General features: G+C 38.0%; 1 protein-coding gene across 1 annotated transcript in view; it reads right to left on the reverse strand.

Moving 5' to 3' along the window:
• Nucleotides 1–20,136, reverse strand: part of LOC134653416 (uncharacterized) — a 58,179-nt gene that overhangs the window by 11,302 nt on the left and 26,741 nt on the right. The window lies entirely within an intron of this gene.

The following is a 20,136-nucleotide window of genomic DNA, read 5'->3' on the forward strand; positions in this document are numbered from 1 at the left end:
AGCAGAGCTGTCCTTTGAAGTTATGTGGATATTCTAGTTCATGAATAAGGCCATCTAATCTTTGTTCATGCGAAAGTAAACCCTGTGTTTTCTTTCTTGTGAGATTTGAATTAAATTTTGAACGTATAAAGCGTAGGCCTTGGGGATCGATATTGGATACTCGTGCCTAGTACTTACTACTTTTTTTAATGACATACATGGATGTATAAATAACAAAACATTAAGTACAAAACATAAAATAAAAGATCTAGCTAATTTAGTTAACTGCTAATATCGAACCAACTAAATAATATCGAGCCGGGCAGAGTTCATTGGCTTCTAATTCAACACACCGAGGTAATAATGACCAATTTTCTAACGCGATTCGGTTTCCATCCAGTCATTAAAGTAATGCCGCGACGACCCTGATTATATACAACTTACCAAAGGTTAAAGGTGCGTGTTAATTTTACAACAATTTGTTGCTTTAAAGTGCTCTAGCGTGAGCATTTATTTTTGAAATATTGGATGACGTGCGATAGTTTATAATCCGCGAAGAAATTCAAATGTGTACCTAATAATATGTGAAGTCCCCAAACTGCATTTTGCCGGCGTTGGAACTATAGCGGATTAGCGGAACTAAGCCCTGAGCCCGCAATGTGTCCAGTAGGCCTAAGATGGTCGCCTTTTTATCATCTGTCACCATGCCTGTCACGTTCAAACAAATATGAATGTGTGAAAGTGACGCAATGACATGACAGGTGATAAAAATGCGACCATGATATCCGGGCAGCAGTGGGCTGAATTATTATATATTATTATCTCTAGGTTGAAGTCTACGTCCGAGTCCTAGCTATCTTCTGTGAGTAACAGAACTGTACTTAGATGTCTGACTTTAGTGAATCTACATACTTATTATCAGGCGGGCTGTAGCCTTAATATTGTTAATGGTATAAAAGAATCTTCCGTATGGACCTAATTTAAAAGAAACACGTACTTATCCGGGAATCTGACATTACAAATAGGTACTACTAAAAAGTTTGATAAAATAACCCACGAAGTCACATTGCATTATTTTCTTCTGACCATAACATAACCAGTATATAGTCCGTCAACCAAATCTTGTCAGTAGCAATGTAAAGCAAACTAAAGTAGGGCAACACTCAAAGAGCAGTATTGCGCTAAGAAAAGCAGCAATGTACATCGAACCAAAAGATTTTTTTTTTCCGCTGAGCGCGCCCTGCGTACGTCAATTCAAATTGTCACTCGCGGTTTATTGAAAAGAATTGAAACATGGACGGACAATTTAAAAGCGATGTTAAAACAATGTAAATCAAAATGATCAACAAATTTGAAGATATCAAAAACAACTCCCTATCGTAGTGCTTATATTCTCTTTGTTCCCTATCTAGGATCTATAATATGCCACTTGTTAATGTAAATTAGTGTACTGTTCTGGATGAATATGACATACCTTTGTAATTTTTTGAGTGGTATATATTTTACAATATACATATTAAAAATAAAACAACTGATATTTGGGTGTTTATTTAATTTAAAGGTAAATAACATAAGGGTCACTTTTCGACTTGGTTGCGTTGTACACGTACATAAACCGCCATAGGTAAGTATTGTCTGAAGAGATACTACCTACTACGAACGCCTTATATTGGGCAAGATTTAATCCTGCAACAAACATGTATGGATTAGGTAGATATTTCGAAAGAACGGCGATATAATCAAGGCTCTTAATACTGTTTAAAAGGTTTACCTTTGTAAATAGTCACAACTGATTGCTGAAAATATTAGACATGTGGGCCTATGGACGGTTTCCAGGACACAATTTATGGTCTTGTTGGATAGATTTAGACATACGTTTTAATTTTATTTATGCCTTTTAACCCTAAAACAAAAAAACTGAACATAATCTTAAAAGTTCGAAAGAGTTCTTCCAGTACTTCTCATAGGTAACCTCAATTTTTAGTAATGTTTACCAACAACGAACATGATTGTACATTGTAGGTCCCTTAGCTATGCTTATTCTTATTTAATGTATTGGTATTTAATGGTGACAGCAGAAATATCTCTTGAAACAGAAACGATTCCGAATGAAAACAAATAAGGTGACGGCTGTCATTCACGATTCACATTCCACAGATAAAACACAGATGACACGCGTTTTGGAATTATTTGAACACAGTGTTGCTAACCCGCGATTTTTCAAATTTGCCGCCTTTTACTACTGACAAGATTTGGTTGACGGACTTTAATAATAAAATTGCCGGTGTTGCCAGCTCCGAGACAAAAACATGACATTATAAATTACACAGATGTTATCATTACCTCAAAACGGTGATGTTATGCACCGTTACGGAAAACTGTCTCATGAGCATAATATCCTACTAGCAAAAAGCAGAGCTTTGTAAGGGCTCGCGGAGTTTTTCTACCTAAACGTACCGTACCGCGACTTTGATCCAGTCCGAGGCTTGTTCCATGTTCAATCGAGTGGGTACGTAATAAGTCCGTTAAGGACGCAGCTATAAGTGAGAGCAAGAAAGAAATATACCTACTAATTGGCCCTCGGTCGCTGTCCGGTACGCCTGTCTGATACAACTTTTACTTTGTCCATTAAAAACGTGTCCAGACGACAAAATCAAATTGCCAATATCATCCACACGTAATATACAATTTCATAAGCCCTTATTACATCCTACACGGTCGCCCAGTACTTCTTGTAAGAAAGCCAACTGGCTTTTCTTTTCTGGCAATGTTGGGTCAGTGAGCCAATGTCCTTGAATTTATTTATGCGTCCACACCACACAATTGAGCGTAAAACTATCCCGTCTGGACACCTACTGGCGGTAATCATGCTGCTCCGCACATAAACTATGTATAATTTGCTCTCTTAAGTGCTCATCAAGACGAGTGAGATGACCAAAACAGCGTGTGCCTATGTTGCAACAAACGTGAGTTCCATTAAATAAGTACTGCCAAGGTTCAGCTACAGCTATATCGTGAGTATCTCCTAAGTGCTCAAAAAGACGAGTCGGATGACCAAAACAGAGTGAGCCTATATTGTATAAAACCCGAGCTCTATTAGGTACCTACTGCCAGAGTTCAGCATCAGCTACCTTGGGTACTACTCTACCAAGTGATCATCATGACGAGTCGGATGTCCAAAACAGCGTGTGTTTATGTTGCACCAAACCCGAGTTCCACTAGGTACTGCCAGGGTTCGTCAGCATCAGCTCTATCTTGGGTACTACTCTCCTAAGTGCTCATCAAGACGAGTCGGATGTCCAAAACATCGTGTGCCTATATTGCAAACCTGAGTTCCACTAAATACTGCCAGGGTTCAGCTACAGCTCTATTTTGGGTATCTCCCAAGTGCTTAAAAAATCGAGTCGGATGACCAAAACAGCGTTTGCCTATGTTGCACCAAACCTGACTTCCAATAGGTACTGCCAGGGTTCAGCATCAGCTCTATCTTGGGTATTGCTCTCCCAAGTGCTCATTCTGACGAGTCGGAAGTCCAAAACAGCGTGTATCTATGTTGCACCAAACCTGAGTTCCAGTAGGTACAGCCAGGATTTAGCATCAGCTCATCAGCTCTATCTTGGGTACTGCTCTCCCAAATGCCCATCAAGAGGTGTCGGATGACTAAAACAGCGTTTGCCTATGTTGCACCAAACCTGAGTTCCACTAGGTACAGCCAGGGTTCAGCATCAGCTCTATCTTGGGTTTCTAAGTGCTCATCAAGACGAGTCGGATGACCAAAACAGCGTGTGCATATGTTGTATTAAACCCGAGCTCCACTAGGTACTGCCAGGGTTCAGCATCAGCTATCTTGGGTACTGCTCTACCAAGTTATCATCATGACGAGTCGGATGTCCAACCCAGTGTGTGTCTATGTTGCACCAAACCTGAGTTCCGCTAGGTACAGCCAGGGTTAAGCATCAGCTCTATCGTACTGCTCTCCCAAGTGCTCATCAAGACGTGTCGAATTATAACATGACTGATCAGTTCATCGGCATCACAGAACAGAACATCGAGTAAATTGACCTCCGCAGTGAATATATCGTAGTCCGATCGTATAATCCGCCGTATTACATTACGGCTAGCCGTTTTCCAAAACAGGAGCGTTTTGAAATGCGGCGGTTCGACGATTAGCCGGATTGTCATTGCGATACGTTCTTCAATAAGGCGGCCTACGTGTAGCCGCATCGTATCTAAGTACTATTTAGATTGTAGAGTGACCAGTTCTTTCGGTCGCCTACGTAACCGGAGTTTGACAATGTTTGCAATTTAATTTATTTTTACTATGGTCCCACCGCACTACATGTTTCTTTTCCAAAACATTTCCTTCACAACTTAAATAGACGGAGCCCCGCAAATGCGGGGCTCCTATTTCTGGGCGGTTTGCCCTTCGGGCATCTGAAGCTACCTAACCTAACGAACCTAACCTACTTACCTACCTACGCTTTTTTCCCTAAAGTGTAATGTTTTCACGGACATCTCACTAAATCAATAGGTAGGTAGGTTAGGTTCGTTAGATAGCTACAGAAGCCCGAAGGGCAAACCGCTCAGAAATGGGAACCCCGCGAGGCCGGGCTCCATCTAGTTAAGTTGCGAAGGAAATGTTTTTTGAAAAGAAACAGTTCGACGAACTCCAGATTTGATGGACACCCCAGCGTTTTTCATAGTTTGTTGTTGTTACGTCAGGCAGCGCCACGAGTGTTAAAAATGGGACCTAAAAACTGTCAAAGCGGCGGCTAATGACTCGCTGTATTACATTACGGCTAGTCGTGTTGAAGAACGTATGGCGCCGAATACATTCCGGCGGATTCTCATTCAGCCGCATTCAATCCGGCTAATAGTTAAACCGCCGCATGTCAAAACACCCCTGTTTTTGAAAACGGCTAGCCGTAATGTAAAACGGCGGATTATACGATCCGACTGCGACAAATATACAGCAAGATTATTGTTCCAGTATTCAGAGAAACTTAATTGCTAAATTGGGAATCAAACCGAGCGAAGCGAAATGGGTCTGAATCCAAAAATTTAACCCTTTTTAGGGTTCCGTACCCAAAGGGTAAAAAACGGGACCCTATTACTAAGACTTCGCTGTCCGTCCGTCCATCCGTCCATCCGTCCATCCGTCCATCCGTCCATCCGTCCATCCGTCCGTCCGTCTGTCTATCACCATGCTGGATACAGAACAAAATTTCAACTGTCTAGCTATCACGGTTCATGAGATATCATGAACCGTGATAGCTAGACAGTTGAAATTTTCACAAATGATGTATCTCTGTTGCCGCTATAACAATAAATACTAAAAATAAAATAAAATAAATATTTAAGGGGGGCTCCCATACTACAAACACGATTTTTTTGCTCTATTTTTTATTGATGGTGCGGAACCCTCCGTGCGCGAGTCCGACTCGCACTTGGCCGGTTTTTTTGTATTCATCGTTGTTAATACATAGTAAATTGACACGAATTTTAATTCATAATTTTTCTAATAGATGGCGCTAGTAGTCATACAAAGTGTTATTCCTTTATTTTATTTTATTAAGTTGATAAAATGATATTTTTATGTTTGATAACACATCTAGACATTAATTTAAATTACTATGTTAAATTTCAAACCTATAAGTGCGATAGTTTTTCCGTAAAGTGTACCACAAGAATGCATAGTTTGTCGAATAGTGATAGGGCTCGCTTCGCTCGCCCTAACAAACTTATTCTTGCGTGCGGATGAAAGACGAGCTAACTTTCTATTCATAGTTTTGGCAGTGTTTTTAAGAATGACATCAACGAAGATGCCTGCAGGTGTATATTTGTATGTTTTCAGAAATAAGGCACTACATAAATTGCCTTTGACTTTTAGCCTAGATCTTAAGGTTAGGTCGACAGAAGTTAATATATTGAATTTTCAATGCGATTTTCTATTATCAAAAGCAAATGCTGTATTGCCTGTATTCCTCCGTCTTGTTTATCAAAGGCGGAAGGTAATTTAACATACTTTTACTTATTTAAAAAAATAACTCTACCTACGCAATACGAAAGATTAGGCTAATTGATTAACTAAACCAAATGGTTCAGCACCATTGTGCTTTCAGAGTTTAAATAGTAAGAGGTAAGGTATTTTTAAAAACCTTCACCGAGTTGCCCGATATGCTCTTGGTCGGTTTTTACTAATTCCACTTCCGTAATTCGGAACTTGCCACTGGTGTCAATTCCAGCGGATTGATTTCACGCAGATAAGTCCCACTTATAAGATTGTTACGTGGATTACGTCATTCAGACCAGTCGCTTTTCGGTCGAAGAAAACATCGTGAGCATAAGTTAAGTAGGCCTAGTTTCCCCTCTGTTTTGGAATTTCAGATGGCCGTTGCTTTCGTAAAAAACAAGTGCCTACACCAATTCTATGGATTAGTTGCCAAGTGGACCCCAAGCTCCCATAAGCCGTGGCAAAAACCGCGTGAGTGCACAACTTGAAGTGATAAAATAAGCTAAATAGCTTAAATAGGTACATGATTATGCAATCAAAGCTGATAGAGGTATCATCCCATTGACCGTTAAAAACCTCTAAAAGTGCCCAAGAAAGTGCTTACAGCACCTGGAATGAATGGAGTAGGTACACTGTCATAGTCACCTTTATGTCTATGAAGTTTATCGAACATGGTAGTCCACTAGTGTTTTTTTTTTCTAAAATCACATATTTGACAGTTATGAATTCACCCTTATAGCCATGATGCTAAGATCTACCGTTTAACTGATAGCCTTAAAACCATATATATGTCGTAGTCAGATCGTATAATCCGCCGTATTACATTACGGCTAGCCGTTTTACAAAACAGGGGCGTTTTGAAATGCGGCGGTTCGACGATTAGCCGGATTGTCATTGCGATACGTTCTTCAATAAGGCGGCCTACGTTTAGCCGCATCGTATCTACTATTTAGATCAATAGGTAGGTAGGTTAGGTTCGTTAGGTAGCTTCAGATGCCCGAAGGACAAACCGCTCAGAAATAGGAGCCCCGCGAAGCGGGGCTCCGTCTAGTTAAGTTGCGAAGGAAATGTTTTTTGAAAAGAAACAGTCCGACGAACTCCAGATTTGATGGACACCCCAGCGTTTTTCATAGTTTGTTGTTGTTATGTCAGGCAGCGCCACGAGTGTTAAAAATGGGAACTAAAAACTGTCAAAGCGGCGGCTAATGACTCGCTGTATTACATTATGGCTAGCCGTGTTGAAGAACGTATGGCGCCGAATACATTCCGGCGGATTTTCATTCAGCCGCATTCAATCCGGCTAATCGTCGAACCGCCGCATTTCAAAACGCCCCTGATTTGTAAAACGGCTAGCCGTAATGTAATACGGCGGATTATACGATCCGACTGCGACATATATAAGGATCAATTTGTAACTGTGAAATATGTGATCTTAGAAAAAAAACACTGTAGTCAGTACGATATAAACGCGCCCTTACATACGTATCGATAGCTCTTGAAGCAGAGCAAAAACATAAGTTATCTAGTTCCTCGTGGTATAAATTCCATCTTATAACAGGGACAGTAAGTACCGCAAAAAGAAATGAGGCTGTGTCGCTATGTACAAGGAATCTTCAGCGTGAAAGATAAAACACTTCAGACCCGTCCCTTTCATACCAAACGACGTAACGGACATGTTTTTAACATCACAGTATGCTGTTCTTCATTAAGAAAAGAAAAATGTTCACAAAACATTAACTGGGGAAAATGGCCATTCAGAAAGCAACGGTAAGCGGTAATTTAGGTATCACCGCAGAATCCAAATGATGGCTAAAAACATTAATTGCGTGAAATTGTGTTATACAATTTATACATTATTTAGTCGCCGGTGATAAAAAAGAAAAGTTTTTAACTAACCGTAAGAAACAGATAAGTTACTAAAGCGGTAGCGACTTTTGACGAGGAAGAAAAAAACGGTGGATTAAGGTTAGAATACATTTTTAAAGTGGAAAAAGTGAAATTTGTTCTAAGCTTAGTAGCATCGTTTGCAGACATTTCTGCTTGTTAAAAATTAATAAGGTGGATTAGTATTGCAATTGTTCATCATTCGTACAAAGATGAATGATGATCAGGGATCGGATATTCGGATTGATATTTACCTAAACTTTGGCGGCGTGAACGGTATGGAGACGGACTCAACTTTATTTTCGTAATAAATTTCCCGGGATTTCCCGGGATTTGTTAACTATGTAACAAGGCAATCTAAACTCATATTTGAACATTTTAATACGCTTATTTATTATGTATTTAATGTAATTTACTATGGAGAAATATTAAATTCAATGTACCTGAGATTTATTCAACTAGCGAAATATCATTATCATAACTTAGTTTAACGGAACTTGTCGTGAGTACTAGTACTTTTAAAACTACGAGTACTTTAGAAATTGTTTTCCTTCGACGTTTCAAGGACGACATTATGCCCGTGGTCTCAAATTTTTTCCCTTCCGCTATCTCTGCTACCGCCATTGTCTTAACGCATAGCAGGTAAAAAAAGACGGGCAATACAAAGAAAATTCGTCACCACGTGTACTTTAGGTATGTACGTGGGCTTTATCTTAGAGATTAAGTGGGGTGTTGAGAGTAAATCATAGTGTCACGAATACCATCAAGATTTAACTAGACGTGAACCTTATGTACAACTGACAAAATTGTACCTTTTGCTTGAAAACGTCACATATATGTGTTATACAAAAAAAATGTTTTATTATTCTCTTATATTACAGAACCCTTGAATCTACTATAATAAGTAGTAAATAGTTATGTAAGATATGTATAGAGAAATGCTTACATTATTTTGCCAATTCACGCTGCGGCTACACTACATACACTGTTCTTGTTAGATCTATATAACAACATATTTCCTTACAAAAATTGTCAAAAATAGCCATAAACTAAACAGGTAGGTAAATTTGTACCATCTTATGTCATTTCGTGCGATCCCGGAGTCCCGGAGCATATTTATTAAACTTATAATAAAAAAGAAGCCGACTCCATATTTTCCCAACAATTTCCGGAATTTTGCCAAGTTTAGGTAAATATCGATCCGAATATCCGATCCCTGATGATGATGCATGTACTCGTATGCATCGATCGATGATGATACGCCGGCCACTCCAAGGGACGCAGCCATGCGGTAGAATAAGATAGCAATATCACTTGCTCCCTCTAACGCACCACTCCGTTTTAGTTCTTCACGCGACTGAATTATGAAATAGGTGTTTTAGAAATAGAGCTCACACTCTGACAAAAAGTATGAGTTCCATGAAAATACTTGCTAAAAACTGGCCAATTGCGAGTAGGACTCGCGTTCCAAGGGTTCCGTATATTAAGTCCGACTCACGATTGACTGCACATTTCTAATAGGTTTTCCTGACATCTATAGGTAAATAGCTATTTTGTGTATTGTTTTCAAAATTTTAGGCCCCGTACTTTCGGAGATAAGGGGGGGAATGGACATTCTTTGCCTATTTTCTTGAATAACTGTTAAACTATTTATCCTAAAATTATAAAAAATACATATTTGAGATTCTTACAATGAGCTCTTTTATTTGATATGTAACAAGATATAGTTTGAAAAACTTTTATTTTTAATTTTCTCATTTACCCCCATAAAAATGGCCTCCATATTTAAAATTCCTTTATTTACGTTACACGTCCATCTTTGGGTCACAAACTTACATATGTGTGCCAAATTTCAACTTAATTGCTCCAGTCGTTTCGGAGAAAATAGGCTGTGACAGACGGACGGACAGACAGACGAGTGATCCTATTAGGGTTCCGTTTTTTCCTTTTGAGGTACGGAACCCTAAAAAGGACGCTAATGTCAGTTTTTTGTTAATCATAATTTAAAATGCACTAAAATTACATATACTTAGGTTAGGTTAGGATGTTTTGTACATTGTTTGCCAAATTAAAATGGCAGATAGGTTGAATAATTTGCTATCTTCTCATACCTAGAGAAAAAACTTGAGGACGTTTTTTTTGCTATATTCCACTTTTTCGTATATTTCAAATTTTTACTTGCGCAGTAGTAAAAAAAACCATGGCCAATTTTTTTTCTATGCATTTTTTTCTTCTAGATAGCAAATGACTCAACCAATCTACCGTTTTAATTTGGTAAACGATGTACCAAACACGGCAAACACCCGGTATATTTATCTGCAAAATTGTTCTTTTAATATTGCACAGATTGCACTTGGCTTAGGTGAAGTTGGGCACCAACGGTGAAAGCTACGGTAGATAGGTAATTTTGCCAACCCTAATTTTTAATTAATTGATAACATGGTTTGGTTATTTATTATTTTTTAATTATGTATTTGTAATTATTATTATTATGACGTAATTTACAAGGTTTAACATTGAAATATCCAAAGCAGCTCCACACTATTCTTTCCCGCGCGAGAACCGCTATCTGTCGTTTGAAATTTACGGCGTTCAACACCATTGAATGGAACGAAAATGGTCTATTACTTTAAACGCATTCGTTAAGAAAAAAGCGGCCAAGTGCGAGTCGGACTCGCCCATGAAGAGTTCCGTATTTAGGCGATTTATGACGTATAAAAAAAAACTACTTACTAGATCTCGTTCAAACCAATTTTCGGTGGAAGTTTACATGGTAATGTACATCATATATTTTTTTTAGTTTTATCATTCTCTTATTTTAGAAGTTACAGGGGGGGGGACACACATTTTACCACTTTGGAACTGTCTCTCGCGCAAACTATTCAGTTTAGAAAAAAATGATATTAGAAACCTCAATATCATTTTTGAAGACCTATCCATAGATACCCCACACGTATGGGTTTGATGAAAAAAAAAATTTTGAGTTTCAGTTCGAAGTATGGGGAACCCCAAAAATTTATTGTTTTTTTTCTATTTTTGTGTGAAAATCTTAATGCGGTTCACAGAATACATCTACTTACCAAGTTTCAACAGTATAGTTCTTATAGTTTCGGAGAAAAGTGGCTGTGACATACGGACGGACAGACAGACGGACAGACGGACAGACGGACAGACAGACAGACATGACGAATCTATAAGGGTTCCGTTTTTTGCCATTTGGCTACGGAACCCTAAAAATGAGTAAAGAATTAAGATTGCTGATACTATTTACTACTACATTACTACTACATTCTTACATACTACTACATTCTTGTATCGCCTACCATACACGTTTAATTACTATTTAAGTTTACTTTTATCTTACACTTGTACTAACTAGACCTAGACTGACAGACAGACAGATAGACAGACGTTTAAACTGTAGATAACATCACGGTCTCGGTCACGGGTTACCGCTGATCTAATCACTTATTGCCGTTGCCGCAAAAAGCCAAATAGAGGCAAGGTATAGATTTGACACGTACATACCCTGTTCCGCTGTAATGCCATTGTTTCCTAAGAATTTTACATGGTCTCGATAAAGTAGCAAATAGTTTTATTAGGTATCTGTTAAAACCAACATTAAAAAATGGTAATGTTTTTACCCTTTCAGGAAACCCTAGTCATCACAGTTCAGATTCTGAACTACCGTAAAACGGGGTGAGTAGGTTTCGCGGGGAGAGGTGGGTTATGAATGGGGAGAGAAGGTTTGAGAGGGGGGTGAGAAGGGAAGGCTACTGCTACAAAATAAATGTTTTCCAATTTAAAATGGAGCTATAGTAATACGCATAATAAAAAAAATCGATCCAACAATCTTCCATAATCACCTTTGTATGAAAACCCTTCTCACCCCAAATACGAGGCACTACGGGGTGAGGTGGATTTTCCTCTTTATCGTCAAAGTTATGAAATGGAACTACCCAAAATAAAATAAAAACTAAAATACAAACGTTCGGAACACTTATTATATACACCATTCAGTTCTCATATACCTATGTAAAAATAAAAAGTTATCGAGGTTTGAATTTCAGTTTTGACCCTACTCACCCCATTTCACGGTACCTAACCCTTCATTTGAATCGTGTAAGATTCCCAACACTACTGGTTTGAAAACCAAGAAAAATTCAGTCGATCCCATCTGTATGTCTCATGAGTAAATTTTGAGTAATGTTTAAGTTTAGGTAGTATTTAAATCAAGCATCGGTATGACATTTTAGGCAACTGCTTCAATTTCGAGAACTACCTTGTCTCACTTGTCTGACACATTTAAGGTTTAAAAGAAAACTAAGAAAGGGGTTTTTAATACCCTTATTGAAGTGAAAACTTCTTTAGCGGCGCTGTGCACTTTTTGAGGTGGGGAAAAAATGTTAAACTCGAGACAGCGTAAGACGATCACGTGACCGTAAGTTTTAGATGGCCACTCATTTAAATGGCATTTAATTCAATAAAGAAAAACTCAATGACATTACATGAAAAACTGTTACATGTAATATCATTGAGTTTTTCTTTATTGATTTAAATGCCATCTAGTGAGTTTCGCTCTAACTGGTATTAATATAACTCGAGTACTAACAGCTAACGCTAGATGACGTTAACCTCAATTATATATAGTTAATATAGTGCATTTTGCACTAGTCATTGAGTTTTCACTTCTGCCGGCACTCCCTGGGTGCAACCCGTTGTTTTTTTTCTTCTTCATTTCTCACAAAAGCAATGCTCCTTTGCTCTTCACAGAATCTACATACTGAAATATGTATTAGTTGCACAAAGTTGTATCCGACTATGTAACTCAAAATGAGATAAGTCTTTCTTATATCAAAGCCCAAAGATATTATAGAAGATTGGCAACTGATCACTAATGACTGGACGGAGCATAAATATACGCTAGCTCGGGATTACCAAGCTTAAATACTCTGCTGATACTAAGAGAGTATGAGACCACGATCGCATTTCCACGTCTAACAAATTGCATTACCTATGTGTGTGTACGTATACTAAACTCTGTTTTTTTTTGTTGATTACAAAAACATTTTGGACTATTGGACTGAAGACTACAGTGGCACTGTGGTACTTATACAATGGTGCTGACTGATACAGTATCACAAGGAACGGATCAGACTACGCGTTAAAACTATCTACTAGTTTCTAACAGCTTAAAAGGATAGCAGATACTTTTGTAGCGTTGTTTCATCCGTTACTATTGATACCTACTGTTAATTAGTATTTTATAGGTATACTTATTCTAAATTATTGTAATGTATACTTAGTTAGTCTTTTTCTGAGTGTTAACTTACGATTTAAATTAAACATTATAATACATAATGCATTCTGTGATTGCCTTTAAGTGAGGGATCAATAATAAATGTGCCTTCTTACTATTTTACTTATACATAGTATGAAAATTATATTATTATTGATCTGTAGCATCACTCAAGGAGAGGCTTAAAAAATTGTGGCTTTCCGATACATAAGTAATACGGTTTTCCTCGATTAGTACCTACTTCTTTAGTTTCCTTTACTTTTCGAGCTCATATCTATTTATTTATGATATATATTGAGTATTTATTTATTTATTTTATTTAGGTTATATTTATATATGTACGCTTTATTTTTATTTATTTAAGTATTTCTATTTATGTGTATATATATTATTTGTAGCAATGTGTATTCAAAACTTGCATTTCATTAATTTTAGTGATTGTACACTATTCTTTTTGTTTGTCATTAATCGTTACTTCTGTTTTGTTTTATTCGTTTCCTCAAAGGTTAACTGGAAGAGATCCCATACAGGGATAAGTTCGCCTTTGTTGTATTTAATTTACTCTGTAACTATGTTTCTCGTGTTTTTATTTCCATGTGCAATAAAGTATATACATACATACATACATAAAATTATAACTTCTGTTGGTGATTCCTAATATACAAATGAACAAATACTGATTGTACCACTGTCGAGTGTCGATTCTTAATGCGGAATCTAAACCAGGTAATCTATGCTGGAGCTTCCCACAGTCAGGGCCATTGTCATCAGTTTCCTACGTTACGAGTTTCACCTTTTTATCTCTCTAGGAATAAACAATCTATCGATAGGAATAATCGATCGTGTTGAATGATTCAGTTTTTAAAGTGCAAGTTTCCGACAGTTTGTATTGAGATCATTTTTAGGGTTCCGTACCCAAAGGGTAAAAACGGGACCCTATTACTAAGACTCCGCTGTCCGTCCGTCCGTCTGTCACCAAGCTGTATCTCACAAACCGTGATAGGTAGACAGTTGAAATTTTCACAGATGATGTATTTCTGTTGCCGCTGTAACAACAAATACTAAAAACAGAATAAAATAAAGATTTAAGTGGGGCTCCTATACAACAAACGTGATTTTTGACCGAAGTTAAGCAACATCGGGCGGGGTCAGTACTTGGATGGGTGACCGTTTTTAGGGTTCCGTAGCCAAATGGCAAAAAACGGAACCCTTATAGATTCGTCATGTCTGTCTGTCTGTCTGTCTGTCCGTCTGTCCGTCTGTCCGTCTGTCTGTCCGTCCGTATGTCACAGCCACTTTTCTCCGAAACTATAAGAACTATACTGTTGAAACTTGGTAAGTAGATGTATTCTGTGAACCGCATTAAGATTTTCACACAAAAATAGAAAAAAAAACAATAATTTTTTAGGGTTCCCCATACTTCGAACTGAAACTCAAAAATTTTTTTTTCATCAAACCCATACGTGCGTGGTATCTATGGATAGGTCTTCAAAAATGATATTGAGGTTTCTAATATCATTTTTTTCTAAACTGAATAGTTTGCGCGAGAGACACTTCCAAAGTGGTAAAATGTGTCCCCCCCCCAGTAACTTCTAAAATAAGAGAATGATAAAACTAAAAAAAATATACGATGTACATTACCATGTAAACTTCCACCGAAAATTGGTTTGAACGAGATCTAGTAAGTAGTTTTTTTTAATACGTCATAAATCGCCTAAATACGGAACCCTTCATGGGCGAGTCCGACTCGCACTTGGCCGCTTTTTTGCTTGTTTTTTTTTTTGCTTGTTTGCTTTATTTTTTGTTGATGGTGCGGAACCCTCCGTGCGCGAGTCCGACTCGCACTTGGCCGGTTTTTTTTAATTAATTTATTGCATGTCTACGTCGTAATTTATACAGCCAGGTGCTGAGATAGTTCTCTATCTCTGCAGTTGACTTTAATAGGTAATTAGGTACGTCGAACGTCGAAGGACTAAAATTTACAGTGTTGGTGACGTCTGACAATGGGCCACATACATGAAAATATCTTATAAGTAATGTTTGTTCAATAAACAGTTAAACACGTCAACAACAGAAAATTAAGTAATCCAAAAATGTGAAATCTGCGTTTTTATAGATTTTATTTTTATTGCCCGTAGGTATGTAATGTAGGTATGGATTCCTTAAGTTATACTTAACGAGATAAAACGAGAAGGACTTTTTTTCGTTTTTGACGGTTGGTTTTCAAATAAGCAACGCTACATCCAATTAACACTCGAGGCGCAGTAATAACCATGAACCCAACCACTGTTACCCGAAAATGTCTCACTAGCGTGTTTCCTACAGAACTGTCGTTACCGTATGCCCATTATCCCGGCAAGTAGTGCAAACGTTCTACAACAGTTACGTTCCGTTACGCGCAGTACGGGTGTGTTTATGGCTTGTGCGAGGAGCGAGTCAAGCTGTCGAGCTCACCAGTGTAACGCGGCTTCATCTTTAAGAATCGTTTGAAATCAGAGCAGGATCCGATAAAAGCGGGTCAGCTTTTGAGCCACACACATATGACATAACATGAAAAATTTCAAGTAGCCTTACAGTAACACAGTCTCAAGTGGTAGTACCTATTTAGGAAAGAATCCCGGGAGCCTTCCCGTCCACTCAGAAGCAACACGAAACACAGCCCTTGCCGTTGTGGGCCGCTCGCACGTGACACACCAACAGGGTTTGCGTTTCGTCTCTCACTTCATTCCCTTCTGTTACGAAACCGGTAAATTCTGCATTCAAAATGAAGGTTATGCCAACTCATAGTTGTGGGATTGCAACCTGATGTCACTCGTTATGCTTCAAAATTAAAATACCAGACAATTCCCTAACTAAACAAATGCTTGCTGGTTTTCGGGTGATTATGACATACCTTACGCTGCATACAGGACGACGTTCTATAAAAAGGATTGTCTTCCTGTACAATATGAAGCTGTAAGCAACAGCTACATCACTACTGAAGGTGATGTATGCTAAACCCTTTAGATTTCCCACAAAAGACCTATACGACATCTGTGATCTGCTGTCAGTTAGGAAGCTCTACATACTACATGCAGTCTTGAAACGGCACAAAACATTAACCTATAAAACTAACACAAACTCTACCAATAGACGAAGGAAACCAAATGCAATTAAAGTAACCAAAACTAATTCCAAATATGCCAAGAGACAGTATGAGGCTCGTTCAGCCAATCTATATAATAAAATAAACAGTAAAATTAATATTTGTCCGACCGTCCATAAGGAATGTAAGGAAAAAGTATGTAACTGGCTAAAAAACCTAAGTTATAATGAAATTGAACAAATGTTAGAATAATACAAACGTACACGCACACACACACACACCCACACACACACACACACACACACACACACACACACACACGCACACGCACACACACACGTACACACACCACAAATATGTTTTCTCCTTATATTGTACTCGAGTACCTACTGTACCTCTACTTATCTAGGTACCTCTTCTTATTATTTTATATTGTAAACCTTATACTGACGCCTTCAGCGCGTCTATTCCAAATCTTTAAAATTAAAATTACTGTAAACCACCTGTTTATTATATAACGTCTACTTTAAGCTACAATTTGTGGAGGAGCGGTGTTCTCTTAACACAAGTATTTAAAATACTTAAAAAGAGGCACCGGATCAGATATTGTAATTTAAATTAAGTTAACGAATAAATCATTTTTATTATTTTATTTTTATTATTATTAGCTTCAACCGGAGACCAAAGCCTTTTATATACTGGTCTGCTCCAAGCTTTTGCCTCGCTCAAGCTGAATCATCTGGAATATTTAACGGGTAAGACGCGGGAATGCGGACGCCAACGGAACGCAAACCCTGCACTTACAATGTCGTGATGCTCTGTGGGAATGTTAAGGTCTAGGTTTGGTTCGTAGGCGCAATTTATGTCTAGTTTACGGTAAGCTTTATGCAAGTTCATACATAGTAAAATATAGATACGCACAAGACCTGTTTAGGTTGTTTCGTGCGCCTTTATGCAATTTCTTCTTCTTCTTAGTCGTGCACTCTTGACAGAGTGGTCGTATATAGACATGTCACGGTTGATTTCTGCGCTACCACAGCTCTTGTGATCCGTCGATATGTGACTCTGTTTTTGGTGGAGTGGGAGCTATTCAATTTAATCGGTACTTATTTATGACCGATCAACGAAGTAGATATATTCCGTCGCCGTGAAAGATATAGGTAGTTTAATAAACATGGAAATAGTTATTTGTACAACAAGATATCAAAGTTTGATATTTCTTCGAGTGCTTATTTTGAGGCCCGTGCAAGCGAAAGATTCTATAGTAGTAGAATCTAATTTACTAGAATCTTGAGCGTAGTAAGGGACTCAAAAGCGCACGAGATGTAAATAACTTTGATCTCGTGTAGTTCACAAAACTTTTCACCTCAGCAGTGAGAACATATTAGACAACCTGAAAAATGTAATCCTTCTTCATCACTTACCTATTCACTCATGCTTTCTTAACTTAAGATATACTAACAATTAAGTTGAATTACCACAATCAAACACAAAAACAAAACGTAGTAAATTTCAGTTAAATAGGTAATATACATATGTATATGGAAACAACGACCATCAATTGATTGACACTTCAATCGACAACTTTTTTTTGTAAAAAAAAACATTGTAAGATACGGTCCGAATTGCGGATACTAGATTACTATTTGTAAACTATAGTAGAGATTTTTAAAACTATAATTATTTATTATTTATTTTACGTGATATTCTGTGTATTTTTTGAGTTCATTATTTTAATCGTACAATAAATAACGTAAAATATGATTTTGATTATGACTTAAAAACAGTGAGCAAAATGGGATTTTGCTCACTGTTTTTAAGTAGCAAAGTACCCTTGTTCGAGCTGCTGAGGTGAAAAATATATTACCGATAAAATACTACAGTCCTTAACTGTTTATTGTGCTTGTTACAAGCTTAGGGTAGCTGGTAACAATGCGAGTGTAGCGCGAGAGATGCTGTAGCACTATTAATTAATACGGCAGGAATATAACAATAAAATTATAGGTATTATTTTATCCACAGAGTCTCATAGATACAACCGCTGACACGAAATGAAGTTTTCATCCTGCCTCTTTAATTATTTTCATGAATCTACTTATGTATGTAATCATTACATCTGCTGATACTGCCAAATATGTAAGAACATTTTCTTATACCTTTAAACGAGCAATTCTTTTATCTTATCTTCTAAATATGGTACAAGTAGACTGACCGATGCAAACGCAGTTCGGAACAACACATATCAGAGGCTCTTCTCACCTCAAAAATGACCTCCCACGCTACACTTTACACTACAAATAGCGCAGCCCACTCATATTAGAGCATTTAGTTCGTCTCGTCTCGGTTGGCGTCACCCGACGTAACAGATCACATGTGAATCCACGACTTTCACTCTCGCGCCCGTGATGTTATCTAACGGTTGAGGCGGGCCATCACTTGACTTTGACTTGAAGATGCACGCCCTAATGCTGTGGCGTGGCCTTATCTCTGAGTGTTTTCACGTTGTCCGATACGATATCGAATGGAAATAGAATGTACACAACAACATAGGTGTTTTTCTTTAAGTATTTTATTATTAGCCCGTTTTAGTGTCCCACTGGCTGGACAAAAGCCTCTCCCCTTGATCTCCACAACTCCCATTGTTGTGCTTTTTCCGGCCAGGTACTGATGTAGGTGTCTAAGTCGTCCCGCCATCTCTGTCTGGACCTGCCACGGCCGCGCTTTTTTTGCTGTACAAATCTTTATTTCCAAAAAAACATCAGCGGCTTTATTGCCAAAAAGGCAGATGTCATGCCACATGCTCTCTAACAGTTGTGTTTCTCATCCAGGCCATCCGACATCTGATGTCTGATTGGCACATCCGTTAATTTCAGACATGGGGCTCCCGTCAGCTATATATTCTCATTATAAGTACTTACCTAACAATTAACATAAGTAATGCTTAAGTTTGGTTTCATCAACAGTTATAAACTGACATTGGCGATGTGCAGTGCAGCGCAATGTGAATGCAATACAGTTAACCAATGGCGCATCAGTGCGTACTCTTACGAGACAAGAATAGTGTATAACTACAATTAACGTAACGGCAATCACATCAACCATCACCGTGGTTATCTTAACTTGGGCTACATCGATGAAACCTGTCATTCTAAACTTGTCATCAAACTTTTCTAATCTACATAATTTGAATTTTCACAGAAAAGTTGATCTAGATCTAGCCTATTAATAATCTATAAATATTATATAGGTAAATCTACTGCCTAATAATAATTGTCGCCAAATTCATGACATACCCAACAATATAACTGTTCAACACACTTCTCCACATTATCAATCCAATCACGTATAAACTTATGAGAGTCCAATGGTTTTGAATAATGTTACCAAAGAAACTGAGCTCTTATTGCACCTTCAATAAGGTTCTATATCGCCCTTATAAAACATGCTTATCACTAGCTATTCTAAATACGAAAGGATTTAAATACATTTGAGAATAACTCACACTTAACCCGTTTTGAGATGGTTACTCCTGTCGCGCCAGACTTACCTACTCATTCGTATAATCCCTAGTATAATTTGACCCCAAGAAACATCAAACAAGGGCCCTATTTGTATGTGCGGCAGCAAGCGACCCCCTGTGTTTCTGACCTACAGAACCTTGACTTGTAGGGTTCCATGAAAGTCGGGAAAGCGACGAAGTGGAGCGTGGGCGAGGTATGACACTGATAGTCTTTGTTCTGATGGATTGTCGGGAACCATTGTCGTAAACTACAGAGGGGATCAATTATGATTTAATGTGCGCTTGCGTGTTGCCATTTGCCAATTCTTATTAATAATCTATCTATGGAAATTAGAGTAAATACACTGAGCATTTCC

Source organism: Cydia amplana, chromosome 13 (assembly GCF_948474715.1).
Source record: "Cydia amplana chromosome 13, ilCydAmpl1.1, whole genome shotgun sequence".
NCBI lineage: Eukaryota > Metazoa > Arthropoda > Insecta > Lepidoptera > Tortricidae > Cydia > Cydia amplana.